Here is a 23,445-nt window from a genome sequence, read left to right as displayed (position 1 = left end):
GTGGAGTGCTGGAGGCAGAGCACAGCTCAAACTGAGGTACCACCGTGGCCTGAGGCCACTGCAAAGAGGGGGACGTGGTTAGGTAAGAGGCCACCTGGTCCCAGCAGGTAATCTGTGCCCTTTGTTCAAGAGAAAGGGAAAGTGAGACCTGGTTTCCTGCAACTTGGAACCTGCAAGGAACACCAACCACATACTAAGGTGGTTCTATACTGCAGAAACTGAGCTAGCTTTAAAGGAGTTTGTATGCTTCACTAGGTCCGCAGTGTTGTGGTTAAAAGTACAGGTTTCCCCGCCCTGGGTGCTTCTCAGGTGGGTTTTGGAGGGTTTACTGGTCTCTGTGCTTCTGTGGCTGTGATGCTGGCAGCACTTGAGACAGCTAGGTTAAAACTAGGGTAGGTCCACGTCAGCTGCATTTGCAGCGTTGAGGACGACGTGTTACAGAATGATGGTTGCCAGTTTGTTCTTAGAGTGCCTCTGTTGTGCGACGCCTCAGAGGAAGGCAAGGGTGACCCCCCTGATTCTTAAGCTGCCTGAGTGATTGAGAAAAATATTCCCCCTGACAATTTCAGAAGAGTAGGTGAGCCTATGAAAGATGGGATCTTATGGCTGATAGCAGGGCGGGCGAACATGTTTTGTCCATACCTTAGGAAACTGTTAGATGTAGAAAGAAATAATTCTTGCTCTGTTATGCTTCACAATTACCATTATTTTCAAGATGTGTAATATATTATGCTAAATTTCTGTTGGGCAGTGAAAGGGTTGTTGATTACAGCCATAAGAGTAGTGAAAACTCTAAGGTATGTACTAGAGAAATTTTACTGAAATAAGAAGTCTTTTCCTGGATGTGAATCCAGGTTGTGGGGGGCAGGGGGCTGACCACTAGACCAGCAGGAAAGTAGCATTGAAAGTCATATGCTGTCTACTTATTTTTAGAAATAGCTTGCTTTTCTGTACAAGTCATCTGCACTGCCAAAAGATCATGCCTCTTCTTTGGCTTCCTGTATCCGATAGAGAAACGCATCAGTGAAACTGTCAGCGATTCAGCCTCCTGCCAGCGCAGAAGCAGCCAGTGCCTGTGCCTGCATCCCTGCGATGCTAGCTGGAGAGGAATGATCTTCCCAAAAGCACCAGGGAAGGAATGTCAGAGGCCGATGTTTCTTTTCACTTAACACAACGGAACGGCGGTGTGTCAGTACAACCAAGTGAGTAACATTCAATGTTAGAGGTACTTTACCTCAGCTTTCAGAGCTTGGTATGCAAAGCTGAATTTCAGAACCTGAAAAATCAGAGCGATTACTTTAAAAGCAAGCTGTAAAGCAGCATGCAATTAACTTGTCTGTTCCATGTGAATATATTACATATTATTATTACTTTAATTGCCATGTTAATTGATGTGTGACAATAGGCTTACTATGTCAAAATGAGTAAGAATAACATCAAAGTAATGTGCTAATTTATGGAAGGTATATTATTTGGGTATGTTTTGCTATATAATGGTAAGTACAAATTGTCTTTAGTACCACTTCAGCAGTAGTGAAAATCCTTGATTTGCACAGAAGCTGTAAATGATATTTATAACTCTGTAATGTGTGCATTTATCACTCCTCTCTTTCCTCAACTGTGGATTTGATCTGGAAAGTCTTGACATCAGCTTTTCTTCCTTAAGTTAGCCTGATTTAAAATGTACATCATCCCAGTTTCAGGGAGGTGGAGAGGAGAGGGAAGGAAAAGATGATGCACAGTCTTTTGCTATTTTATGTTTAATTTCCATGTATGGCCAGAATGGTTACTTAACTGTTAGATTATCATGATTTTCTGGGGGGAAAAAAATACTATTGTAGTTTATATTTCTTATATCTGTTTTCACCATAATAGTGTTTTATGGAAATAATCTAAGGAAAATCTCAAAAGGCGTTGTCCAAACGTTACAGCAGTTCTGATACTCTTAACTCCAAGATCGTCTTCCAAGCTGTACAGTGACTTGCTCTTCTTGTAGTTTAATTTAAATAGAGCTAGGGGGCAGTCTGTGAGAATTTGCAGTGTCATGTCTTAGTACTGTGCAGACTAATCACTTACTGTTTACAGAAAAAATGGTAAAGATCCTGAAGAAAAATGGGGGGGTGACTCAAAAGCAACATTTTTATAAATACTTTTACAAGTTCTTGTATTGTTTTCCTTGATCTTCCGTTCTTCCCCTGATACCATATTTGATCCAGGAAAATCTGTCAGCTTCTTTTCTCTCAGCCTGTGTTAAAATGCACGTGATTCTGGGGTTTGGGTTGAGGTGTGGCAATGGGGTGCTTCATCCAGTGTCCTCTGAGCTCAAGAAATTACCTTAGCTGAAACAGATATGACTTTTTTTTTTTTTTTAATCATCTCCTCATGTATCTCAGCAAATTCCTTTTCTTTTACAGTCTTTCTTCTGCAGAGCGTTTTGGAAGCAACTTCTGGTTTGCTATACTAGGCAGTAGAAATAGGTGCACAGAATCAGTTATTAGGGGAGAACTTCTTACAAATGTTTCAAGCTCTGGTCTCTTTCATTTTTGTGAAACTTGTAGAAGTTTTCAATACCTCTGTCATATTTAGTTGTAGCTAGACAATCAATTCAAAGTTACAGGGTTAGTTTGGGCCACTCAGAAAATTCATCATTATGTAAACCGAAGAAACCAGGCTAAAAATAGCAATGTATTGTTACAGAAGTCAACCCCCAGTGTATGGTAGGATCAAGCAGAGCCTCAGTTATGCATAGAAGTCTGCCTATATGAAACCTATTTTGTGACTACTTCATGGTGAATAATTGTAAGAGTAGTTGGGAAAACCAGGATGACTGCTAATGGAAAAAGAAAAGATTGGTGTCACGTTTATTTTTATACCTTTTCAAAACTGGACTGTTATGGTATTCAGGCTCATCAGTTCAATTCTTTATGGCAGGTTGTCTTTCTTAAATAAATGAGCCATAAGCTAACAGTTGCAGATGTTAAAAAAAAAATTTACATGAACCACACATGAGCAATACAATATTTTTTTCTGATATTAGTGTAAGCTGATCTGAGAGTAGCCGTAAACATACTGTACCTGTGACAATTTATTTCTCTGTAATGTATGCAGCTCTATTAATATACACTGAAGCATGTATTGTGGAAGATCAAAAGGCATTCAAACATTGTACTTAAGTATCCCAAGTCTGTTCTGTCTTCCATGTGTTGTTATGCATGTGAGTTTGTGTGAGAAATCTTTTTCTAGCATAAAAATTCACAATTTTGAAATGATTAAAACAGCAAACTTGCATTTTATCTCCATCAGAATAGTGCAATCAGTGATAAAATAAATTCACCCAATCCAGAAATGAATGAGCAACATGAATTTAAGATTTTCTTAGGTAAAGATATTCTAAGCATTGATATCGCAAAGACAATTAATTAAACGATGTTAGATCATTTGTATGCAAATGAACTGCCATGGAACATATTGCCATGGGGAAGAGCAAACAATTCAGACTGTCTTCTACCTTCTGTGCTGTAGAGAGACCAAAACTAAATTTAATTTCAAAGGTTTTATTTCAAAGGTGATGTGTCTGTCTATCTATCTATCTGTCTGTTTGTCTCATGTTCATCGTTGTAACAGACATTACCTCTTACTTCCAGACTTGGTAAAATAAAATGGTATGTTACATCCCACTCACGCAGCTTCTTCCAACGACATGAACTCTATGGGTTGAGCTCCAGGCAATAACCTATAGTGCCATTGTTACCTGAAGATAAAGCTCGTGAAACCAAAAATGGTTTAGAAAGGAGATATTGCTTTATTCAGCGCTGGATGCAAGGTGGAAGAATTCCACAAATCAAGCACACCAAGCTTGGATTCTATTCCCTTATTTATGCATTGAGTATACAATTTCCACACCTATCTAATACATAATTATTAACCTGTCTTCGCACACTCATCTTCATTGATTAATAGTTTACTCGCCTAGTGTTTAAAGCTATAGTGTCCTTTTAATCCACTGCGCTTGCGTAGGAGTGTGGGGGGGTACTTGCTTCGGTCCTTAATTGTGTCGGTGGTTGCAATCTCCCCCTGCCTGAATTACTTTTACCCAGTTTCTCCCATCTTGCACGTCTGATTGTTTTACTTTCCCCTTATCTTTGAATGTCAGCAGCCAGTTGCTTGGAAATCTCCCTTCCTCCTTACATTTTATCAGTGTAGCAAGATGTGCATTGCTTCACTACTACTGGAATATACCTGTTCAATTGTTTTTAGGCAGTCGTGTTCTAATTCTGTTTCTCCAGGCAACAGTACCAGGGTGACCAGATTCATAGCAGTAGTCACTTTCAGTTCCACATCATCTTGTTCTAGCAGCACAGCCTGATATATCCAGCTAGGAGATAGCCAATGACCCCCCTTTTGTTCCAAAACGGTTGTAACTGCATGTGGTACTTGTATTATTTATTATCTGTTGTCCCAAAGTCAGTTTCCTAGCCTCCTGAATAAGTAGCACCGTCGCAGCAACAGCTTGTAGACATGAGGGCCACCCCTTACTCACTTGATCCAATTGTTAGAAAAATATCCCACAGGGCGTTTCCAAGATCCAGCTTTTTGAACCAAAACACCCAATGCGACATGCTGCCTTTCATATACAAACAGCTGAAATGGTTTCTCCAAATTTGGAAGTCCCAAGGCAGGTGCTGACATCAAATCTCCTTTTAGTTGATGGAAGGCTTTGAGGCACTCAGGTGTCCGTTCCAGGATTTCTCCCATTCCTTTTACTGCTTCATACAAAGGTTTAGCAGTTAGTCCAGAATTAATAATCCATAATCAACAGCACCCCACCATTCCAAGGAATGCCCTCAGTTCTCATTTAGATCTGGGTTCCGGTATCTGACAAATCACTTCTTTCCTCTCAGTCCCCAGACTTCGCTGTCCTTTGGTAACAGTGAAACCCAGATAGGTGACTGTTTGTTGGGCAATTTGTGCCTTCCGTTTTGACACTCTATATCCTGTTGTTCCCAAGAAGTTCAAAAGATCAACAGTATATTGTACAGATTCCTCCTGTGTTTGAGTTCCCAGGCGGATGTCATCTACATATTGCAGTAAAGTCACTTCCGTATTGTCCTTCTGCCAGGTTTCCAATTCCTTAGCCAATTGATTCCCAAAGATTGCTGGGCTATTCTTGAACCCTCGAGGGAGGACAGTCCAGCATAATTGAGTTTTTCGACCCATTTTAGGATTTTCCTAATCCAAGGCAAATAATTTTTGACTTTCAAATTCCAAGGGTATGAAAAAGAAGGCGTCTTTTAGATCCAATACTGTGAGCCACTGATATGTCTCTTTAATGGCAGTCAGTAAGGTATACGGATTTGCTACCACCGGGTGGACGTCTTGTACTATTTGATTAATTGCCCTCAAATCCTGTACTAACCCATATTCATCTGAGTGTGGCTTTTTCACTGGTAAAACTGGGGTATTATATTCCAGCTGACATTCCCGTAATAATCCATGGGCTACAAATGTCTCTATTAGAGGTTCCAAACCTTTTCTGCTTTCCAGTTTTATAGGATACTGTTTTTGCCTTACTGGTTGTGCTCCTGGTTTTAATACGATGTTTACCAGTTCCACAGCACAGGATCGTCCTGGTATCCCGGAGGCCCATACCAAGGGAGTTACTGCATTCAGTACTTCCGGAATAGTTTCAGGTTCTGGGTTCCCTTGTATCTCTTCCTGTAAGAGAAACACTTGCGCCTCCAAGGCTTTTTCTTCAGGTATTTGTACTTGTATATTATCCCCTTCAAACACAATCTGGGCATTCAATTTACTAAGTAAGTCGCTTCCCAATAAGGGCATCAGGCAATCAGGAATATATAAACATTTGTGAGTAGAAACTCAATTATCAATTCCATACTTAATTGGTTGAAAGAAAGGCCTTACTTCTCTTTTTCCTGTTGCCCCAATAATAAGCATACTTTGCTTACCTAATTTACCTTTACAGGTGTTTAACACTGAGTATGCTGCCCCCGTGTCCACTAAGAAATTTATCTTATCATTCCCCAACTTCAGGGTAACGAGGGGTTCTGTTGGCGATACTTTTGATTCATCCCCTGGTCCCCTTCAGTTGGAATCTTGACCTAAAGTAAGCAGTTCCTCTACCCGAGGATTCTGTTTCTGGGAGGGTTTTTGCATTTGATTTCGAGGGCACTCCCTTTTCCAATGCCCTTTCTGTCTGCAGAAAGCACACTGATCTCTTCCTAAAGGTTGGTGTTCCCTCGGCCCCCAGGGAATTTTTGTATTTCTTTTTGCGGGGGGGGGGGGGGCACTTGACCCCTGCCTATTATTTCTCTATTTACCATTCTGATTGCCTTCTGCTATTGCAGCAGCTACCAATTGAGCCTTGCGACTCTCCTTCCTCACTTGATATTTCTCCTGTCTCTTCCTTTCCTCCTCATCCCTATTATTGTATACCTTCCAGGCCACTTCCAATAACTTGTCTATAGATCTAGCTGCTCCTTCTGCCCTCTGCAACTTCCCTAATATCCGGGCTTGACTGACCCACAAACAAAGTAACAAACATCAAAGCATCAGTTTCCTTTTCTGGATCGAAATCAGTCCATTTTCTAGCCACTTCACATAATCGCTCAAAAAAGGCTGATGGAGTCTCATCTTTCCCTTGCACCACCTGATACAGTTTTGACAAACTATTTGGTTTTGCAATAGCACTCCTTATTCCAAACAATATTAACCTTTGGTATTCAGTTAGCAGCAATCTTTGTGCCGGATTATTAGGATCCCAATTTGGGTTGGTGGCTGGGAAGTGATCCTCCAATCTCCCTGCTTGAGCATCCTGGGCATGCACCTTTTCCGCTTCTTCCCTAGCTTTGACCAACACAGTCCTCCGTTCCTCATATGTCAGCAGAGTATTTAACACTACCTGAATATCTTTCCAATCTGGATCATAATTTTCCACAATAGTTTCCAATATTTCTGCCACCTCTTCTGGATCTTCCCTATACGTTCCGGCCATCTCCTTCCAAGCCCTTAGATCAGCTACTGAGAAGGGTACTTTGACCCAAACCTGTTCTCCCTTTGGAGCCACTGCCTGTCTTAAGGGTGCTTGTAATGCTGCTCCCCTCCTTCTAGTTCGCCCTGCTACTGGGCTGAAATTCTCTCGTCCATTTTCGTCACTGCCATCTAAACCCCGATTATCCATTCTTCCGTCCTCACTTAGATTTCTGTTCGAATTCCCTTGCCCTGGCGTCACCAATAACCATGCCTCATCTTCCTCCTCTTCCGATTCTTTATACTTATTACATTGCTTCTCGATGCTACACACTGAGCAGCATCGTTTTGGCCCCTTATTTCTCACTTGCTCTAAAGCAAGAATATTAGAGTCCTTAGCAACTAACCCACATTCCTTCTGACTTTTCCAATCATTTCTTAGTGTAAAGAACAAATCTACATACGGCACTTCATCCCATTTTCCTTCCCGTCTACAAAACAACATTAACTGTAATATTGTATTATATTTCAGAGTTCCATTCTTTGGCCACTTTTCTTGATCTTCTAACACATAGACAGGCCACCACTGATTACAATATTCTGTCAATTTCTTTCGGGTCAGCGGATACCCTCCAAACTTACTCCAGTTCTTTAATATACAACCTAATGGGGAAGCCTTAGTTATTCCCCCTTCCTGGGAGGATGATACATTTCCCATTCTTATAAACAGTACAATACCGTTTTAACCAAATTACACCAAGTTACACAAAAGAGCTCTTACTTATTCAAACAATTGTATACAATAATACAACCAATACCAATGCCACTTGCTCCGGTTGTCACCGTGTTAACGCAAATAGCCCCACACAGCTGCAATACCAATAAAACCAATACCAATATTCTACCAACACGTGCTCTGATTGTCACGATTTACTTGGGGAATTTTTCAATATTAAGCAATATCTCTGAATTTCGGCTACGGCGTATTACTCACCGCTCCGGGGAATCGCTCAGGGAAGTCCCTGGATAAATAGTTCCAGTGCGCACCGGAGTTCCCATCGCAATCCCCGGTCGTGGGCGCAAGCTGCAGAATTCGAAACGTCAGGGTCCCATCTGGGTCACCAAAACTGTTACTTGAAAATAAAGCTCCTGAAACCAAAAATTATTTAGAAAGGAGATATTGCTTTATTCAGCGCTGGATGCAAGGTGGAAGAATTCCACAAATCAAGCACACCAAGCTTGGATTCTATTCCCTTATTTATGCATTGAGTATACAATTTCCACACCTATCTAATACATAATTATTAACCTGTCTTCGTACACTCATCTTCATTGATTAACAGTTTACTCGCCTAGTCTTTAAAGCTATAGTGTCCTTTTAATCCACTGCGCTTGCGTAGGAGGAGTGTGGGGGGGTACTTGCTTTGGTCCTTAATTGTGTCGGTGGTCGCAATCTCCCCCTGCCTGAATTACTTTTACCCAGTTTTTCCCATCTTGCACATGTCTGTTTTACTTTCCCCTTATCTTTGAACGTCAGCAGCCAGTTGCTTGGCCATCCTCCCTTCCTCCTTACATTTTATCAGTGTAGCAAGATGTGCATTTCTTCATTACTACTCAGGGACAACACTGTAACCAGAACTTGTAGGATGCTTCTGTTCCAGGCCAAGCCTGCTTATTCTGCTGCTCTGACAGCAGTTTGAGTGATTTCTTCCCCACGCCCGTAGGCTAGAATATGTATTTGAAATGCCTGGAGCAATGGGGATACTGTAGAAATGGGTAGTTTCTTTGTCTGCTATATAGAAACTATGCATTGTCCTCATAGAGCTTTCTACACAATACAATAGAGGTGATCCGCTTGGAATGATGATGGACAGTGAGCTGGTACATTAGGACAGAGACAATTTTTCCTGGAGCTAAAATAAGGTGTTAGTCCCTGTCATTGTTGTGCAAGTTCAGCTAAGAGATAAATAGGGTTTCCACCACTTTGATGGATAGGGCTGCATACCTTCTGCAATTTGGCAAAAGAAGTCAGGTAAATGGTACTGTTTTAGATCTGCAGTTTTCTTCCTCCTTTTTCCCAATTTTTTTATCTAAGCAGTGCCGGAGGAGTAACTGAGAGCAGGGCCCCATTCTTCTGTACTGTGATAGAGAACCTTGTGCCAGGGAGGTCTTTGAGATTTTAACCAATGTAACTTTGGGTTTGCCCATCTTTTGCCTGGGTAAGAATATAGACAGAAGATGTAGTAACTGCAGTATGCTATCAAAACGCATCCTCTAAGCAGGAGACTATGTTGTAAACAAAATCTGTGTCTTGTAAAATAAACTGGTTTAGTAAAAAAAAAATCGGATGGAAACTTCAAGTTTAGCTGGAAGTACAGCAGCAAATTTAGTGGAGGAGTAGAGACAGCTATTGTCCCAGTACTGACACTGAGTGGTAGAAAGCATGCGCTACCAGTAGGGTAATGGTGGTGGTGGGAGATGGCTGCGTTGTCTGTATTGGAGTTGCATGCGGTCCTGGAATCAACACATACGATTTTGAAATGGATCTTTAAGCAGCTGCTAGGTTAGAAAATAGGCCTCTGACAAATACCTCTCTTAGTTTAAAACTCGTTGGATTTGTAACATTGTAACTACTAAAAAAAATTATTATCTCGAGACACCCGCGCACCACTTGCTATTTTATTTTGGCACGCTCTCTTAGCATCTGTATGTGTATGTGTATGTATCCACTTTGTGTTACTTAAAGTTTTTATTTATGCGGGTACCTGCCTATCTTCAGGCTTTTGTCTTGCAGAATTTGGGGTTTAACGATGTTACAATACTGTAGGCCTTTCCCTAAGCTTTCCGGTCTGTCAGAGCAGGTTGCGGACCGAAGGAGGGAATAGGAAGCTAGATGTCACTTAGGCTAGCTGCAAATGTCTGGAAGGGTTACCTGGTGTTAGGTAAGGGAATGGAGTTTCTGGTAACTACAGCAGGTTTTGGTTTTGGGTGGTTGGGTGGAGAAGCCTGCACGCTGGCAGTGCGGAAGGAGCAGATAAAGTCTGCATGCTTTTCAGTTTCCCGTGGATCTAAAGGCTTTGGTTAACCTCAGTTTCCAAAATTGATCGTTTTTAGTACTGCCCTTGAGAAAACCCCTCTCCAGAGGCGGAGCCCGGCGCTTGGGCTTTATGAAGAAATACGCCATACTCGGGTTTTTGGGTGGTGGGGTTTTTTTTGTTGGCCCCAAAGACAGACGCCTTTCCCCGGGACGGGGCTTGCCGGCCCCGCGGCGGGTGGGTGGGTGGGTGGGTGGGTGGCTGCTGGGGCCCGTGAAGCGGCTCTGGACGAGGCCGCCCTTCTCCCCCCGCCCAGCGCTGCGCTGCGGGCCCGCTCCCGGAGCGACGAGCCCAGCCAGCGGCCCCCGGCCCCGGGGCGACCGCGACCCGCCGGGGCCGGGGCCGCGGCCGCGGCCGTGCGGGGCGGAGCGGCAGGCGGGACCGCCGGGGCGGAGCGGAGCCCCGGGCGGGGCCGGGGGAGCGGCGGGGGCGGCGCTGCTCCGGCCGAGCGGGGAGCGCTGCAGCCGGCGCTCCCGCAGCGAGCTGCCGCCGCCCGGCAGCGGGGCCTGGGCGCAGCGCGGGGCCGCCATGCCGCCCGCCCCCCGCCCTGCAGGTGCGCGCCGCGGGGGGGGGCGCCTCACGCTCCCCTTTGCGCCGGGGCGAGGGAGGGCGGGGGCAGGCGGGCGGCCGCGTCTGCTCGGCCACGGCCTTGTGCCCTCGGCCGGGGGGCGGCGGGGCCGGGCCGGGAGCTGAGCCCCGTCGGGGCGGCGGGCAGGGGTCGGCGCCGCCGCCGGCGCTGTTGCGGTGCCGGAGGAGCCGCTTGCCTGCTCGCTTGTTTACGGAGCCGAGCCCGGCGTCGCAGCGCGGGAGGTGAGGGGCGGCCCGGCGCGGCCCGGCGGCCGGGATGTGTTTCCCCCCGGTGCGTGTGCGGCCGGGCGGCCGCGGTGACCTGGCCGCCGGCCCCAGCGGCGCTGCCTGCCCTGCCATTCCTGCGAGCCCCGGCTTTCGCCTCTGCCGTCGCCTTTCAGCAGCCGATGCAGCGGAGAGGATTGCTTTGTTGGCTTTCACGGCTTCCAGCCTCATTTCTTTCCTCCCTCCCCAGGTCTTGGGTGATTTACTGGAATGTTCCAGGCTCTCTACATACTCATTTATAGTCTCAGGTTGTCTCGATTAAGAAGCGCTGCCGGGTGCCAAAGGTGTGTTAGTAACTGATTTTTGTCTCGGAATCTGTGATGGGACTCTCGTCTCTCTACCTCATCATACATTGCTACTTCAGGGCGGGTTTTATGGCTGGAGGGGGTAACCTGTGTGTTGGTGATGTGTTTGCAATATTATGGCGCTAAAGGATGCGGTAACTGCCCTCTAGGTGATGAAATAAGATGATGAATGCTTAGACTCAATAACAGGCTTTTACCATGTGTTTACTTTACGCGCCATAATTATTGTTCTCCCATTAAGTAGTCATACATTTTTTGTATTAATGCATAACGATGGACTTTTAGGATGGGTACGTGCCCATTAATCCATTACGGTTTCCCCCAAATGCTGTGACTCAGACTAAGGGCCTGTGTTTGGATGATTCTTAAAATGCATATTGATGAACCCTCCCAGCATGTTGTATCAGCAAGTGTTTACACAGTGTGGAAATAATATTTAGCTATTATTGTTCTTTTGGATGCGTATGTATACACACACAGCCTTCAGCAAATTAATGGAGAAGGGAATACAAAATGCATGCATATATACTTTCTGAATGAAAATTACTTTATCAAGAATATATGTCTTTAACCATGACTTACACTTATATAAGTCCTACCTAGTGCATTTTAGGCTGCTTTCTCTTTTGTCCTTTTATATGGAAAATGTTCATAAATATACACAAAATATTTTAAGGATCTAAACAGACAAGTAATGTTAGTCCTGTGAAGACTTGTATTGAAGCTGATGGGACTGCTTGTAGACAAAATGCTGTGTGATGGCTCTCCTGTTTTCATTTTTTTTTAATAATTATTATGTCTGGGGTTTTTTTAAATAATGGATTAAAATCTTGGGCTTGGAAGGAAATTCTGTACTTCAGTTAAATTCAGTATCTTTTTTTACTTGTTGTGTATTACGTTATGAAAAAGAAACACTTCTAGAAATCCCAATTTGTCTAAGTTATGATGCACAGTCCCTGAGTCTTGCTCCTTGCCTTTGCCCAGTGTCAGTCGTCAGGACTGCTGCTGAAATCATAAGTGATTACCTTTGGAGCTGAAGTGACTTAGAATGGATTGGAACAGTCCTTGTCTTGTCCTATAGGAATATGGCTTTGTTGCTTTGTGTATCCAGGATTTTGAGAGAGACAAGTAAAATTGGCGGGGGATTGGCTCTAGTAAATACTTGGCTAGCTTGCAGTCCTGACTTCAGTGGACAGCTTGCAAGTCCCTTACAGTGTTAGGGAATAAGTCCCTCTATTCAAATAGAGGTGAGTTCATTGGAGAGTGATTTGGGTTGGAGAATAACTTTTGTTCAGAAAGGTTAAGAAAATTGTGAGAATCCAGATGGGTACTGCAGCCAGAGTGGCTCCCTGCAGTCACCCATCTGGGAAAGTGTTTCAAAGGTGGGAAATTAGTGTGAGCCTCTGCAGCATGATCCGACACAAGAAAGTGCTGCTCCAGGCAGCTAGAGATGTTCACAAATGATAATTATGATGGAAATGAGGGTGAAGGGACTCAATTTCCCTTTGCTTTCCAGTAGGCACTGAAGGAAAACTGCCACATAATCAGTGTTGAGAAAAATGGTAAAACTGCCTGTCCGGCACTGGCTTGTGTCCTCTGCGTCCCGTCAGGTGCCCGACGCAGCAGCAGGCAGTCGTGGTCCTCAGCTCTGCTGGCAGGGTGAATCCAGTGTCATCACCCAAGAAGCAGCAGAGTGACAAATCTCTTCCTCCTTGTGATCAATAAGCCAAAAAAGTCTAAGGCTTTGTGGGCGCAGCTCTTGTTTTCAAGAGGTATCCACTCACTGGTGTAGTTACTGACGGTGGGGATGGCCGCCTGCCACGGAGTTGGTGGTTTCTCGCTGCCTGCTCTGAGAGAGCTGGGCCTTGGGATCTGCGCCCTCGTGGAGGAAAATGTGCGAGTCACGCTGCTGCTCCTGTGGGTTTGTCCTGGGGGTTAAGATTGCTTTCACAAAAAGAGGAAACATAACGCTACAGTTGAGGAGTGAAGTCAGCATTAAGAGCACTCAGGTGGCCTCCTTTGACTGGGAAGAAAAGCAGGGTAGGAGAAACAAGTTTTCAGATTTTCTTTTTTTTTTTTTTCTTTTTTCTTTTTTTTTTTTTAAATCTGACTTGTTTCCTTATTCCCGTGTCATTTTTCTCTAGCCAGATTCATGAAACAGTGAGGCAGTGACAAAATTCACAGCAAGCTAGAGGGATTATGTTCCCTCCCAAACATAACGTTTCAGATGGATACGTTAAACAGATACACAGGAGTATTCTTTTTTTCCCCCCTTTTCTTTGCAAACCCTTCTGATTGTAGGCAGAAAGCTATACTTCTTTGTCCTTGATCAAAATGTCAGGTGGGCGTGAGCGGCTGTGCCGCTGCTGGAAGGTGTCTATTATGAACTGTTCGTTCAGTTTTGGGGTGGGCAGTGTGCTGCAGGGGGCTGTGGTTGTGTATCTGCAGTCTCTCCTCTGGCTTGCCTGCAAGGGCCAGGTGCAGGCAGGCTTCGTGGGGTCTGTTGGTACTTCCTGATGGCTTGCAATGCAGAAGGTAGTAGTAAGTGCCAAGAGGGGTGAGTTACTCCAGGTGCAGTGCTTTGCTCTCGCACCTGTGCTGCTCCCAGTCTCTGACCAAGCTTGGAGAAACTGTACCAGTATTTCAGCTTGGTACCATATAGCATCCTAGTGATGTGCCGGTACGTGCTTGAAGCTTAATGACTTGTCGTGGAACCACAGTTTATCCTTTAGGAAGACTTCTGGCTTAGACTTGGAGCTCTCAATAGATAGAGTACTCATGATAATAAGCCTTTCTGATTGTTATTTATCTTGTTTTTAAGATGTGAGCTGTGCTTTCTGTTGCATGCCTCAAATTCTGTGTGTTGCGTGGTCCTACGGCCTTGTCAGCTAGATGAAGTTGTTCCCTGCTCTTGGTTATTCTGTCCCCTGTAGTACTCGTGTTGTAATTAAGCATTAGGCTTCCTCTTTGACATGCTACATGTAGATCCTACTGAGGTGCCGCTTTTTTTCTGTTGTTGCCTTGATTATGGCTACTATGTATGTTTTACAGTTTGGTGGGTTTTTTTGTGTTGTGTTCCCCGCCCCCCCCCCCCCCTTTTTGAAATGCAGGCTCTATAACTACCTGCCATATTTAAGTAATGGTAATATCAACCTGGTTTACAGGAACATAAAACATCCAAGCTGAGCAGGGAAGTTATACCTGTTTATACAGGCAAGATTTGCATTTACCTTTTGGTTACAGTGTCAAATTAGGATTGTTTATGTTTCATTCTGTGTTCACTTAGCAGGATTTAAAAGCCTTTTATTAATAGCTTCCAATTTCTAGAAAGGAAATTTTCTTACATTAGTCTCGCCCATTAGTGACTGATTTTGGGATCTTCCCGTAGTGTTTCTGTAGATATCTGAGAGCCATTTCCCCCTCCCAAAATCTAAGACTCCCTGGGCAGACAAAGAGCTGTCCCAGTGCACCGGTTAGAGGAAATCACAGCTTTGTTTTACAGAAGTTCGCAGTGAGAGCTACTGCTTCCTTGAACTCAGCCTTATCTTAAGAAAAGGTAATTTATTCCCTGACTCATTTTTCAAGTACATTTAACCTTTTCTAACAGTGCTCTCTCTATCTGCTACTACTCCTGTCTGGTTTTTTCTGCTTTCTGTCCCACATGCCATCTGTCTTACTTTGTGGTTTGTTTTCTTTTTAAATACTCTGAGCTAATGCAGCAGATAGAAAAGAAGCATGAATATGTATGAACCATCATTGTCACCTTCCTTCTGAGGGGAAGACGTGTGGATGGCTTCCTGCCAGGTCAGGTGATGCTGTGATTGCAGAAACTAATTGGGATCTGCCTAGGTTGTTACTTGGAGGGGATGCTACAAGGAACAACTTGGTATTGTCCGTGGCTCAGCAATGCTTGCCTGCTGTGTCAGTAGTCACTGTGCACAAATAACATAGTATGTAGCACTAGTCTGTTGTTGTAGTTAACTGTCTCATGGTCAAGTAATGCCCCAGTGTGGTCATAAGGACTTTATTGTACCGTCAACTTAAGAAGTAGCATTTCTGTAATGCTTTTTAAGTAGCTATATGGATGCCAAAGACCTGGGCACTTCTGATAAAGCTGGGTATAATACTGTATGCAGGTTTTGGTAGCTGTAACAAGGTTGGCAAAGCTTTGTAGGCCAGAGAGTGGCTTGAGTTTTTCCTTCATACTTTCTCAAAAATGTTCAGATAATTCAGAGAGGCATTGAAGAGTATAAAAAAGTAATTTAACGCATTAAGATTTTTTTGCATGATATTTAGAATATGTATTAAAATAAATTCTTCCTTTGTAATATATAAGTAATGTTTGACTTTTTGTACTCCCTTTTTTTCCATCCTGGTTGCCAATCAGACCTTTTGCAGTGGAGCTGCTGAAGACTGATGGCTAAAGGTAGCAGCTATGATAACCCATGACATAAGATCCAGGCAGTTCCATCTGTCCCATCTCCAAAAGCTTCTGAAATGCAGGTGTTGTCCGGTGGGTGCATGGTGTGAGTGGTGACCTCCTGGTGACAATGGGTAGAGAACCAAGGAGATAAAACTGACTCTTACTTTGTTACGGAACAGCGTGCTGAAGTGTGTCCAGGTATGTGGTGAAAGATTGACTTGGCCTGCTGTAAGCCAGTCACTTGTGTAGTTATGGGCCAAATGATTGACAACTATGCAACAGCTGATGAAGATGAAAGCCCCCTTGCCACCCTGATGTGCCAGGTCAAGTAGCAAGCAGTCTGAGTAGTCATCAGAGCAGTAAGGAGATGAATTGACAACCACAAAGGAGTGACATGGGTGGCTTTCTGTCAGCGTGGTAAGTTGTCCTCCAGCCCTTGTGCTTATGTATCGGCTGACGAAATTTCATTTGATTTAAAAGTAATTTGGGGTTTTTTTGTGGGGTTTTTTGTTTTTTTTTGTTTGGGGTTTTTTTTTTTTTTTTAGTATATGATGCTGAGCTGTGTTGATTACGTATGCCTTCTTGTTAGGGATGAGTAGATGGTGGAAGGTGGCTGGCATCATCACATCACTGTACAGAGGCTAGGCAGGAACTTGTGGTGACATCTACATTTGTGTCCTGCTACAGTCATGCTTACAGGATGGAAAGTAACATCTCCTGTGTTGGGCCAATGTGGTTGCTCATTGGGGCACATTTGTTGCCTTATACACAGGAATTCTGGATTCTTTAAAATTGAGCCCTGCTGCTAACTGATCACTCAGTGGATACATTTTTAATTGGGTTGTTTGTTTTGCAAATTGGATTTCCCTTTGTATTGTGTAATTTCTGTTAGTACAAGTAACACATTGGTTGTCATGGAATGAGATTTAAGGAGCTGGAGATTAGTTTTCTCCTCCTCTGTTGACACTGTGCACTTGATGCTATTGTGTGAGTAGTAAGTTTCAGTGTTTTGTCAACAACTTGTGTCCTTCCCTGAGCCGTGCTCTGGTAGTTCCCAGTCCTAGGCTGAGCCTGGCAGGTAACAGGCAGGTTTTATGGGAAGGGGACTAGAGACTGATCTTGAGACCAAAATGGTACAGTAAGTACAAGAAATCCAGAATCTTCTACAGGCAGGGGGGGAAGAGCAAGTAACATGAACCTCAGGAAACAACCAGACCTTATGCAGTGGTGCATGTCGGCGCAGGAGAGTCACCCCAGGAGAGTGGTTCCTAGCCCTTCCGCTCAACTCTGCGATTCAGATTAAGCTTGTGAGAAGAACAAGGAATGTGCGTTCCCTTCCTTGTTCTCCTCAGGAGGAGAAAATGCATACCCAGCCCTGGCAGAGCAGGGGCACGCAGAATGGGGCCCCGCTTTGCTAAGAGCAAGCCACGATTGAAGAGTGCTGTGGGCAGTCTGTGCAAATGCCAGCAGAAAGCCAAGGAGGTTTGCAAAAGGAAAGCTGGCAGAACTGAAAGGGCCACCTGTAGCACCAAACCTGATTTTAAGGTACTTCTGAGGAAGTGTGTGTTTCTTTGTACTTGGTAACTGTAATGTGTACATTTTGTCATGTGGACCCATGTAAGATTTGGAGTGTAAGGTGTTCAAGTTAGAAAACATATTTCTTGGGAAAATTGCTGTCAATCCCTCAGTAAATGGTAACAGGCCTTTAAAAGCCTCTCTTCTGGCTGTGTCTTTTTGGTTTTTTTTTTTTGTTTTGTGAGGTGTTTTTTTTTAGTATCTAGAAACTTTGTAAACAGTCAAACTTCCATGGATGTTGCTGAAATCAGGACTTCACCTTCAGTACTGAGTACAGTTTTCAACTCTTAACTGCTTTGCAGTCAGCATTATATTGCATTTAAAATAAAAAGTTTTACCTGGTATTGTGTTTTGTAACTGTTGTTTAAGTTTTGATTTCTTCTTCATCCCACGTACTGTTTGTTGTGAATTCTGTGATGAAAGAGCTGTGCATGATTATTTTCTCACTGAAAGGCTCTAGGATGACAGCATACTGTGTTATAAATTGGAATTTACTTTATCTCGCCTTGTAATGTATCTTTTTTTCCCTGCTTCTCTTCACTTTGTTTCTTTTTACTTCAACAAGTCCAGCAAGCAGATAGCTCAGAAAAGCAATTTTGACCTGTGATAGCTAGTGCCAGGTGTTACCTGTTCTTTAGGTTAGCCCAGCCGTGTGTTCGAGATTGGAAGTGTGCATTTTAATCCTAGGTCTTGTAATAGTTACTGATAAGAACGTGAATGTAGCTCTGGGGTAATACACTTCCCACAGGTAATGCATTAGTGCTTTTTAACTCTAAATCACTAATGCACCCAGAAGGGGTAGGTGTGAACTGCTTTTCCTATTTTTTTAAAGGGGTAGGTCTCCACCCAGTTTGGATAGATTTTTCAGAGCAACTGTGAAAAGGTGTGAATTGCTCTCTGCCAAATTTTAACACCGAAACTGGAAGTGCTACAGCTCCTCAAAAAAAGAGACTTTAACACGGACCAAAAAAACCCCCCAAACTCATTAATATATTAACTGTTTTGGCTGGCTTCAACTTGAGAAAGGGCAAGCAATTACTTTGATGTAGCTGTAAACAAGTGAAGACAAGGTTTTGTTTGAAACATGTTGGGCAATCTGAAACACTCGCCATTACCAGCTATGTCAGGCATAACTTGTGGTAAACGGAAAGTTAGCAGCTTTTGTCTTTAGGCCCCAATTCTGCAAATGTGTGCTTAGATATTACAAGCATAACTTGTGTGATAGTCCCTCTGAATGCACATGGCACATGAGTAGAGAGCTCAGTGATGTTGCGGCACCTGGTGATGTGGCTGGGATGGCTTCCATCAAAATGCAGCACTGGAGGAATTGAAGCTATTTGTAAAATTAGGTCAAATTTTATGAAGTTGCTTGTTTTTTTTTTTTTTTTTTTTTTTTTATCCTAGCAAAAAGAAATATCTAGCTGCAGAAATGCTGAGTTACTTTGTTGATACTGTCAGTGTAAGATGTTTGAATTTTAGTTTCATCAGCCTGTTTTGTTCAACAGGCGCACCTTGGTTCAATAGTAATGTTTAAAACACCTGAGTAATCTGAAAGTAAAATATATACTGCTCTTGTTTTACCAGAAAATTTCTACACTTCTGGTTTTTATGTAACAATACTCAACCTTAATTCAAGCATATTTTTAACTTTTTGTTGGTTATATTTTTACTAAGCCCTGAACTGTCTCACTGACTGAACACATCCAGAGTTGAGCAAATAAAGTCCAGATTAGATGTGCTGAAAAAAGGATAGCATACAGCTGTTTTGTATGAACCATTCCATTGTTCTGTCTTTTCTGCATACATAGAAATAGGTTGCTGACTTTTATTTACCTGAATAATTTTGAGCAGATGCTTAGCTGTGCTGTGTTAGAAAACAGAAAAGTAGAGAAAAACTTACTTTTCTGTTTCTGGAAAGAAACAAACAGCTCTTCAGAGAGACTCTCTAATTAGGTGGGTAAATGTAACTGTGCTATGGTGTATAGCAAGGGGAATTCAGTTTGAGAGTGGAGTTTTTGCTTTGTATATAGTGCAAGGTGACTCATGGTACGAGGCCACCAACTGTGTGTGGTATTGTACAGGAATATGGAGATAGAGGAAGGAAAATGGTAAGAAAATAAAGGTTTTAAGGATATTTCAGAAGAGCAAGAGAACTAACTCATTCTCAGTTACACAATACCTAAAGGAATTTTGCAAGGAGGAAGGAAATAATTAGAAACATTGCTGCTCTTAAAACAGGACTCAGACTATGCAGTGGGTAGAGGGTACGATTTACTGTTGATTGTTGTCATTTTAACGCACCTAATGCTGTCAACATCTGAGCACCTGTGAAGCTGTGTGTGCTGGTGTAATGTAAAGTCACACTCAACAGACTGTAATGCAATAAATGTTGCAGGTTAAGGAATTGAAAAATAAACACAGAAGGTTTCCAGTGTTAATTTTATACATTACAAATGCACAGGATTTTCTGTTACAATTAAACTGTTCAATATGTTGCTTAATGTACAGTGTATGCAATGTGACACAGTTAAGGTTGCTATGGAAACCTGGCATTTTTATTCTGTTAACGGTGTTTCAGATAGGAAAACATTTGCATTGCATTACTGTGCGACTCCTTTCTACCCCCACTCCTCAGCTCCTTTGCTTCTCATTTGGGAGGTAGGTGACAGAGAAAAAGCCACGGCCTGTAATTTGCATGAGTCAGGGTTGATTGAAAAAAGGGATGTTGAGCTGAAACTAAAAAAAATAAAATTTTCCTTTCAAGTAGGTCCTGTGTCTTGAGTTGCTTTTTAAAGTGAGGAAGTATTTAAATGTTAATCTTCCGCAGTGTAGTGTCAGTAGGCTGTTAACTTGAGGGTCTTTTAAAAAAAACTTGAAAATGATGGGTACTTTCTAAAGAAAAGTAATTTCCAGTAATTTTCACAGCATGATTATGAATATTGTTGGAAATGTACTTGATGTAAAAACCAGTGACCAGTCCTAATAAGTCCTGGTAGACTGATGGGTTGATTCGTATTTTAACACTTTTTTGTTGCCTGGCCTTATTCTGTAAAGCATTGAGAACATGTTAACCAAGTCTCATTGAGTACAATGGGAATATTTACCAATATAAATCTAACTTCATGCTTAAGCATTTTGGGACTTAAACTAATCATAAGTAGAAGGTGATTTATGGTACCCGTGATTTACGGTGCAGGTGTTTGTGCCAAGCATCAAGCTGCATCTTTGTGGCTTAAGTGACTCTTCAAACACCTGTCTCTTTCTGCTCTACCTCTACTTTATTTACTATTGGTATAAATGCCTTTATTGGGTTGGTGAGAAATTGCTGAGAAGCAAGAGAGCAGGTTTGCTGTGAAGCTGAGAACATGCATTTGTCTTTTGTAGTCTGTTTCTCATCTCATGAATGCTGGCCGTAGGTCTCGGCAGCACTCGTCTTTCAAAGTGTGAGGTTGCTGAGGCCCACCGAATGAAGTGGCTGCTCAAGGAGTTACATCAACAGTTACCTGCCCGAGCTTTCTGCTGCAGGCCTGCCTTCTGTGGCAGAATGAAGGGTGTGCTTGCAGTTCAGCTGTGCGCAGCAAAGCCCGCTGGAGGTGGGTGTGAGCTGGCATGGCAGGATATAAACTGAAATGCAGATACAGAGCAACTTCTGCTGACTCTGCTGCAGTTAATTTCTGTGGTACTTTTGGGTGGAGGAGTGGTAGCAAACAGCTGAAGTAGGTGAAAGGGAGGAAGGTGAAGGGCAGTAATACTTCGAACTGGCAGCTGATTGCTTGCATGGATGTATTGTAACAGCCTCAGAGTTGAGCAAAAGCCCAGTTTCTTTGGCTTGGCACTTTGGCTGGTCAAGGTCCCCTTGATTACCAAAGGACGTTTGCTATGCATTTATCTGCAGTGGTGCTGCTGTTTCACCAGTGCAAATCCCGCTCAAGTCCTGTGTAAGCTAATTCATAGAAGCAACTCTGATGTATGGCCAGGCCTGGGATATGTGACACTGTGGATCCAATGGCCCTTAACATCATTCTGTGTATGGGACGTAGGACGGTTCTTCTGGTTGCTCACCTGCCGTGGAGGTGGCACCAGGCAGTTGGCCGATTTTGTTTGCTGTTTGACTTGCTCTCTTAACACACTGCTGCGTAGGAGTGGTGAGGATGGAGTGACTTTCTGTTTGATGCCTCTTTCCCTTTGCTTGGTTCAGAGAGAGGAATCTAAGGAAGACTTGGTCATGTCCCTGAAGAACCTGGTAGAGAACTCGTAACTCATTGGCTCTGGGAGTGATGTGGTTATCTGTATGCATATGTTTTGACCTTGTCAAGACAGATGTGCAGGCTTTCTTTGAAATGTTTCTAAACATATTGGGAAAAACTAGCAGTTGTTAAGAGCAAGGAACATGCTGGCGTCAACTGCCAAATCAGCAAGGTAGTCCTAAGGGGATTGTCTAAATGCTAGCTGATGTGTCTAAGAGTGTTCATCAAATTTGATTTTTTAGAAAACTGCAAGTACTTAGTGTTTCAGTTGAATGCTGCTAAGCACGTACATAAAAGTCCTCTGTGTGTGTGCCTGCATGCTGCAGGGAGAGGTAAGAGAATATTGACATCTGTCTTACCCTCTCTGGATATGGTAAACTGCATCCTCTTGTTCTGTGGTGTTGGAACTATGATGCTGTACATCAATTTAGGATCTGACTCAGAAATGCAACATAAACTGTGATAGGAGTGTCTTAGTATGTGGCATAGGCACAGACTTGATTTCATTCAGCAGGTGACCCAGGAAAGAAAGGCACAAAGGGTAAGCCATTTGCCTTGCAGTTACAAGATCTGTGGTTTTGTAATACCTTTGCAGAATGACCACAAGGTCCTTCTGGATCTCAGTCTCTCACCTGTAAAATGAAAGCAATGTTCTTGATGAGAAATGTTTGAAAGGCTTAGCTTTTTAAATAAAAATAGCTAAAATTTACTGGAATCACAATTAACTGGAACCAGCACCCTACAAATTGTTGCATGTTTCTGTTGTTCACATGTATGAGGTTTTCTATATTTCAGTGGCTACAGAATTCATTCTGTTTATCCAAATGCTAATGTTTTTCTGCTGCCTTGTACCTGTTGTTACAGTATTTGGTAGGAAGAGACCAGTGTTTTCTGTCAACAGTCCATAAAGATGCAGGATTTGGCATTTAGACTCCACATACATGCCTGTACCTGTACAATGTGAGCGTGAAAGGCTGTGGGGTTCACAAGGCTTGGACTGGACGCTTACTTGAACCAGGGTGGGTTAAAATGGGAGACAAGAAAATGAAGGTGTTAAGTCTTTTAAAACTTCTGCAGCAATGTTCTTGTTGACGTAAAAGTGAAAATCTTCCCAAGTGGCCAGATTTCAAACAGCACCGCATTTTACATTTGGTATGGCATCGCACTCTACCTGTTAATAGTTTACACTGTGTTTTGTCACCAGCTTCTGTCTCGCAACTGCAGCTGAATTACACAGTAAAATACATTGTTCCTTATGGAAAGTGCATCTGGTGATGTTCAGCTGCCAATGAGGGAAGATTAAATCTGGATGTTTTTCTCTCTTGACAGCTGTCACTGGTGATGTGGAATTTCTGGTAGCTCTTTTGCTTCCCCTTACTCTGTGTGAAACATGACAGCCTGAGTTAGTGGGTAAAAGTCTCCTGCCAAGCAAGGTAGAAATAATTCAGCTGGGGAGCCCACTGGAGCTGAATCATTTTTTGTTATTATTGTTGTATGTTTGGATCAGAAATGTTTCCGTTACATTGATTCTCATTTTTTCTTTTTTTTTAACTTTGTTCATGTGGACAGGCTGTTGCAGATCCAGTTGATGAGTTGAAGGTGATCTCAGCTTAGCCTGTTCTTACTGCATTAGTAGGGAATAAAAATGCTTGGACTGTTAGCTTACTGCACCTCTGTAGTGGGTATAATAACCTCCTCAACATTGCAGCCAGTTCCTCAAGAGCAAGACTGTTTCCTTTGCCTGTCTTATCTCCAGCTCTTACCTTCACTGTCCTTGAGAGTCCACAGGATACAGTAGCCACATGGAATCTCTCTCTCGCTCTTCCCCCCCCCCCCCCCTCCATTTGGAGACAGAGAAATTGTGATACTGGTCTGTGTTTGATCTGAACAAGAAGTCCAGAAATTGTGTCTGCATACAAATTTACTTTCAGTCTCTTAATTTTTGCATTTTAACTATTTGG

General features: G+C 43.1%; 1 protein-coding gene across 5 annotated transcripts in view; it reads left to right on the top strand.

The window, feature by feature from the left end:
• Window positions 1-10,614: 10,614 nt before the first annotated feature.
• Window positions 10,615-23,445, top strand: part of NCOA7 (nuclear receptor coactivator 7) — a 101,669-nt gene continuing 88,838 nt past the window's right edge. For 3 of the 5 annotated variants that reach the window (XM_075706912.1, XM_075706914.1, XM_075706908.1), the window contains exons 1-2: window positions 10,615-10,635; window positions 11,125-11,218. The gene's annotated coding sequence lies outside the window, so the exon portion shown is untranslated. Of the gene's footprint in view, window positions 10,636-11,124; window positions 11,219-15,828; window positions 15,861-23,445 lie in introns of those variants that run through there. The other 2 variants (XM_075706911.1, XM_075706909.1) reach the window with 2 other exon arrangements.

This window comes from Pelecanus crispus, chromosome 3 (genome assembly GCF_030463565.1).
Source record: "Pelecanus crispus isolate bPelCri1 chromosome 3, bPelCri1.pri, whole genome shotgun sequence".
NCBI classification, from domain to species: Eukaryota; Metazoa; Chordata; class Aves; order Pelecaniformes; family Pelecanidae; genus Pelecanus; species Pelecanus crispus.
This window is presented reverse-complemented; position numbering and strand designations above follow the sequence as displayed.